This window comes from Macadamia integrifolia, unplaced genomic scaffold, assembly GCF_013358625.1.
Source record: "Macadamia integrifolia cultivar HAES 741 unplaced genomic scaffold, SCU_Mint_v3 scaffold2273, whole genome shotgun sequence".
In the NCBI taxonomy this organism is placed as follows: Eukaryota; Viridiplantae; Streptophyta; class Magnoliopsida; order Proteales; family Proteaceae; genus Macadamia; species Macadamia integrifolia.
Window position 1 is genome coordinate 39,588 of NW_024868605.1, and position 6,675 is coordinate 46,262.

At 39.3% G+C, this 6,675-nt stretch overlaps 1 non-coding gene across 1 annotated transcript; it reads right to left on the reverse strand.

Moving 5' to 3' along the window:
* Positions 1–1,795: 1,795 nt before the first annotated feature.
* Positions 1,796–1,902, reverse strand: LOC122066157. The gene has a single exon (XR_006136263.1). It is a non-coding gene; the product is annotated as a small nucleolar RNA R71 (small nucleolar RNA).
* Between the last annotated feature and the right edge of the window lie 4,773 nt (positions 1,903–6,675).

Sequence of the window (6,675 nt, forward strand, 5' to 3'; positions counted from 1 at the left end):
CAACTCATGTAAGAGGAGGGGAGACAATTCATTCTTCTTCTAGTTTTTTTAGTTGCTCTCTCTCTCCCTCTCTCACTCTTTAGTTTTAGTTCTTCTCTATTTTTGCTTTAATCACTTTTATAATAGTTTTTTTTATGTCAATTAATGCAAGCACTCTTTTATTCTTATTCAGTTCTTTTTATGTTTATGATTTATGCAATTGAGTTGTAATTTTTTAAGTTATAGTTCTAGGCTTAGATCTAGGTGACAAGATCACGAGCCGTGGAGCAATTTTTTTTCAAGTTCAAGCATTGATTCAAGTAAGTAGGCTCCTTCAGTAGTCTTCTCTCTCCCCTCTCATTCGCTCTTCTGACTACCCTTTCTTTCTTAATTTAGGATTTTTATTTTCAGTCGTTACATTATTGCTATTCCTTTCCCCCAAGGTTCATGGCTAGTGTATGTGTTGGCTTTGCCCCTCCTAGCCATAGAACCATCATCTTATTGTTTTTATTTTAATTGTTTCCCTTTCCCTAAAGCCAAGTAGAGTAACCCTTGTAAGAGTGACTCTCTGGTCAAGTAGGGAAGCTCATATTATGATGCATCCCTCGGGCTAAGTAGAGAAACCTACTTGTGAGTCTCTCTCTAGCTTTATCCCCTTTCTTTTACTTTATTTTTATTTCAGCATTTTTTTCTTTATTTATTTATTTATTTATTTAATTGCGTGGGTTGTTTATTTTCAGTTATTTATTTATTTAATTTTAATTGCGTGGCTTGCGTCTTTAAATTCTTAGATGACGAATGGTTAGGACGTTATTTTTAGGACGGTAATTAGAATTAGATCACAATCATTAATCGGTTCACTTTCGCATTATTAAAAGAAATAAAAAATAAAGTGGCTGCTCTCCCTGTGTTCGACCCGTAGCTACACTGATCCGTACACTTGCGGTTACATTTTAAATCTCAAACAAGTTTTTGGTGTCGTTGCCGGGGAGATAGTTCTATGTTATTTTTCACTTTTTTTTGGTAAATCGGAGTGCTTTGTTTGCTTTGTTTTATATTTTTTCTTTTCTTTTATTGAATTCCTGAGAAGAACAACTTGCAATAATAGTTGTATCAATGGAGGTCGCCATGCCTCACAGTATGATAAAGACAGGTTTCGCCCTGTAGCAGTACCTCAGGAATTGACCTGAGCAACCTCGGATCCCTGTCGGTAAGCTCCCAAAAAGCCAAAAAAAAATAAAAAAATAACAAAAAAATCATTAAAAAAAAAAGTTTTGCTATCCATTCTTTTGTGCTTGTCTTACTTTAGTTGTGGATAGTTTTCTGTTGCATGAGTGTTAAGTGGGTACGTAATACTAAGAATCGGTTAGAAAGAAGAGATCCAACAAGTAGTGACCCAATACGTTTGCTCTGTTTAAAACCATTCAATATGGGAGACCAACAGCAAAACCCTTCACCTAAATCTCTGAAAGATAGGTTCTACCCTGCTAGAACAGCCCAACCTTCCTGCATAGTTCTACCACAAGCCCAGGGCAATAATTTTGAACTCAAATCTCAATACATCACTATGTTGCCCCACTTCCATGGGTTGACCTCTGAGGATGCATACCTATTTCTAAGGGAATTTGAAGAGGTATGTGTTCTAATTAAGATCCAACAGCTTTCTGATGATGCTGTTAAGCTTAGGTTTATCACTTTTGCATTGAAAGACCAAGCTAAGAAGTGGTTGTATGGGTTACCCACAAATTCCATAACCTCATGGGAACAGTTCACAGTTGTCTTCCTTAAGAAGTTTTTCCCAACTCACAAGACCAATAAGCTTAGAAGTGATATCCTTCAGTTTAGGCAAAGGCCTAGTGAGTCATTTTCCAAACTTATGGAGAGATTCAAGGATCTACTCCAAGAATGCCCTCACCATGGCCTAGACCTATGGCATTTATGTCAAATAATTTATGAGGGTATTGATTACCCAACTAAACAAATGATAGAGTCTATGTACCCTGAGGGATTCACGTCCTTTACAGATGAAGGAAAGGCATGGGAGTTCTTACTTGACTTAGCTGACAAAATCCGTGAGTGGGAATCAACCCAAGAGAGTGAAAGAACCATAGGAGGAAAAGGATATTTTGTGGATGGGATAGTAGCCAAGGAAGCCCATTTGGATAGTCTAATCAAGAGGATTAAGGCTATTGTTCCTAGAGAGCGATCATCAGTCAATTTGGTTAAGATTTGTGCTTGGTGCCAATCCCCTTGACATGTCATAGAAGAATGCCCCAACACCTCTGGGGGCACTTCAAATGATAGTGTTAATGCTTTATACCAGAATAATCCATATAGTAACACCTACAATCCAGGATGGAGAAATCACCCAAATTTCTCTTGGAATCAGGGCAACCAAGCAGGACCTTCCAGTTTCTATAATCATGGTCAACCTGGACCCCAAAGGCCTCCCTTTGCATAACAATCTTTTTCCCAAAATACTTTTCTTAGGTCAAATGTAGGACCTCAGGCGAGTTTTCCTAGGGCCCCTCTCCTATCATCTTATCAGCAACCCCCTGGGTTTACCAACATTGGAGAGGCAAGTAGAATTAGTGACTTGGAAAAAAATATGGCCGTTGTCATGACAAGCCATCAAAATCTTACGAGAGAACTCACTCAAGTTGTCTCAATTATGCGTGAGAGGGAGAAAGGAACTTTACCCAGTCAACCAGAGCCTAACCCTAGGTATCATCAACCTGTTAGTTCACAAGGACCAACTAATGCACCACTGAATATAGTACAAGGTTAGACTCAACAAGGGCCCTCTAACCAATGTAATGTTGTTTATGCCCTTAGGAGTGGTAGAGAGTACCTACAGAGCGTTCCTAAATCTTCCCCATCTATTACTCCGGTTAACTCTTCTTCAATTGAGGACACAAGTGTGTCTCTTGTTCCAGGTTTGTCTGATGAACCTAAAGATTTTTCTGAAACTAAAGATGATTTGGGTGAGGAAACCAAAAATGATTTTTCTGAATAGGGGCAAATCCCTAACAGTCCTTATGTTCATCCTATCCCATTTCCTAATCGCTTGGTACACAAAAAAGAAGACTGCTTCCATGGATAAAATTTTAGAAGTCTTCAAAAAGGTAGAAGTGAACATCCCTCTTTTGGATGCCATATCCCAGATCCCCGCCTATGCAAAGGTACTGAAATATTTGTGTACTCACAAACGTATCACTAGTGTGCCCAAAAAGGCGTTCTTGGCAGGTAACATTAGTTCCATAATTACTCAGCCCATAGCAGCCAAGTATAAGGATCCAGGGAGCCCTACCATATCTTGTGTCATAGGCAACACCTATATTGAGCATGCCTTACTTGACCTTGGCGCAAGTGTGAATCTTTTACCTTACCATGTGTACAAGCAACTAGGATTGGGAGAATTGAAAGCCACTGGAACTACTCTTCAGTTGGCAGATAGGTCTGTTAAGATTCCTAAAGGGATGGTTGAGGATGTCTTACTAAAGGTGGGGGAATTTATTTTCCCTGTTGATTTTATTGTGTTAGATACCAAGCCCTTCTCAACCAAGGATGAGATCCCAATAATTCTAGGAAGACCATTCCTAGCTACCAGTAATGCATTAATCAATTGCCAGAATGGTTTCATAAGGTTATCTTTTGGCAACCAAACTGTTGAGTTTAACATGTTTAGGATTGGCAAGCAACCACATATGGAAGAAGAGATCAATATGCTTGAGGATTTTCTGGATTTTTTTGATGATTTAGTTACCAACTTTGATATTGATTTTGATTCAGAATTCCAAGAGTGTATGGATGAGTTGGATGATGATAGTGAAAATTTCTTTTCTGAAGTCTTGAGTCTTCACACACTTGTGGAGCCCTTAGGACCCCTTTCCAATTCCATTCCCAAACCTTCCATAGTTGGGCCCCCTAAGCTAGATCTTAAGGAGTTGCCATCTAATTTGAGATATGCCTTTTTAGGGCCTGACCAGACTCTTCCTGTAATAATTTCTTCAAATTTGAATTCTAGCTAGGAAGAGGAGTTACTTAAAGTGTTAAAATATAATAAGGAAGCCTTAGGTTGGACCATGGCTGATATCAAGGGTATAAGCCCTTCTATTGTGCAACATCATATACATCTTATGGAGGATTCCAAACCATCCACAGAACCCCAAAGAAGAGCCAACCCAGTGATGATGGAAGCTATTAAGAAAGAGATCCTAAAGTGCTTGGATCATGGAATAATTTATCCTATTTCTGACAGCCAATGGGTAAGCCCAGTTCATGTAGTGCCTAAAAAGTCTGGTGTGACTGTAGTTTCTAATGCCAATAATGAGTTGATCCCTACCCGCGTCCAAACAGGATGGCGAGTGTGCATAGACTATAGAAAGTTAAATGCGGCAACCTGGAAGGACCACTTCCCATTGCCATTCATTGACCAGATGTTAGAGAGGTTAGCTGGACATGAATACTATTGCTTTCTTGATGGATATTCTGGCTATAACTAATTCCCAATTGCTTGAGAGGACCAACATAAGACCACTTTTACATGCCCATATGGAACATTTGCTTACAGGCGTATGCCCTTTGGGCTTTGCAATGCCCTTGCTATGTTCCAACGATGCATGATGAGCATTTTTTCTGACATAGTCGAAAAATTCTTAGAAGTATTTATGGATGACTTTTCAATTCATGGGAATTCCTATTCTGAATGTCTTCATCATCTTTCCTTAGTTTTGAAAAGGTGCATATCTAAGAATTTGGTTTTGAATTGGGAGAAATGCCATTTTATGGTTAAATCTGGTATTGTTTTAGGCCATGTAATATCCAAGGAGGGAATTAAGGTAGATAGAGCCAAAGTGAATTTAATTGATAATTTACCACCTCCTCAATCTGTGAAGGATGTCCGGTCTTTTCTAGGGCATGCAGGCTTCTATAGAATGTTTATTAAGAACTTTAGTCAGTTAGCCCGACCTCTCACTTTATTACTTGTCAAAGATCAGACTTTTGAGTTTTCCAAAGAGTGCCTAGAATCCTTCAAGCAACTTAAGAAGGAGTTGACCAATGCACCCATTGTTCAACCACCTCTTTGGACTGAACCTTTTGAATTGATGTGTGATGCTTCGGATATTGCCATAGGAGCAGTTTTAGGTCAAAGGATTAATAAGTTGCCCACTGTCATTTACTATGCTAGTAGGACCTTAAATGATGCACAACTCAATTATACAACCACTGAAAAAGAATTTTTAGTTGTTGTGTTTGCATTAGAAAAGTTTTGGTCTTACGTAGTTGGTTCACATGTGGTGGTGTATACTGATCATTCTGCCCTCAGATACCTAGTTCAGAAGAAGGATGCCAAAGCCCGTCTCGTTAGGTGGGTTTTACTTTTGTAAGAGTTTGATTTAGAAATTAGAGATAAGAAAGGAGTTGAAAACCTAGTTGCAGACCATTTATCCCGGCTTCCCAATTCCTTGACTGTTGATTCTCCAGTCAACGAGAACTTTCCAAATGAACAATTATTTGCAATGTCCAGTGAACCATGGTTTTCTGACATTGTCAACTTCTTAGTTTCAAGTGTGACTCTGGATCACTGGTCCACCTAAGATAAGTATAGGTTTCATTCCCAAGTTAAACACTTTTTCTGGGATGATCCTTATTTGTTTAAGATATGTCCAGATCAGATTATCCGACGATGTGTTCCTGATCATGAGCAACATTCCATTCTCTCTTTTTGTCATGATCATGCATGTGGTGGACACTTTGGACCTAAGAAGACTGCCACAAAGGTTCTCCAATGCGGATTTTATTGGACCACTCTTTTTAGAGATACTTTTGATTTTGCAAGGCTTGCCTCGCCTGCCAGTCTTTTGGCCGTATCAATAAAAGGAACATGATGCCCCTCAACCCTATTTTGGTAGTTGAGATCTTTGATGTATGGGACATCGATTTATGGGACCATTCCTTAATTCCTTTGGGAATTTGTACATACTTTTGGCCGTTGATTATGTTTCTAAATGGATAGAGGCCATACCTTGTAAATCTAATGACCACAAAGTGGTGGTCCAGTTTCTCAAAGAGAACATTTTTTCCCGCTTTGGTGCACCACGTGCAATAATTAGTGATAGGGGTACTCATTTTTGTAATCGACCTTTTGAGGCCTTAATGAAAAAGTATGGGATCACCCATAAGTTATCTACCCCTTATCATTCCCAAACTAGTGGCCAAATGGAGGTGTCTAATAGGCAGATCAAAGGAGAAAACTGTTAATCCCAACCGTAAGGATTGGTCCCTTAGGCTCATTGATGCCTTGTGGGCCCATCGTACTGTATTCAAGACTGTCCTTCGCCAGTCTCCCTACCGTTTGGTGTGTGGAAAAGTTTGTCACTTACCAGTTGAGTTGGAGCATAAGGCCTTTTGGGCCATTAAGAAGCTTAACTTTGATTTGTCTGATGCGGGAATTCATCGTAGGCTCCAACTATTTGAGTTGGAGGAACTTAGGAATGATGCCTATGAAAGTTCTAGGATTTACAAGGAAAAGACCAAAGCTTTCCATGATAAGCACATTCTGCGAAAATCTTTTGCAATTGGTGATAAGGTCTTATTGTATAACTCTCGATTGCATCTTTTTCCTGGTAAGCTTAGATCCCGATGGGATGGCCCATTTATTGTTCATAATGTATATCCCAATGGGGCTGTGGA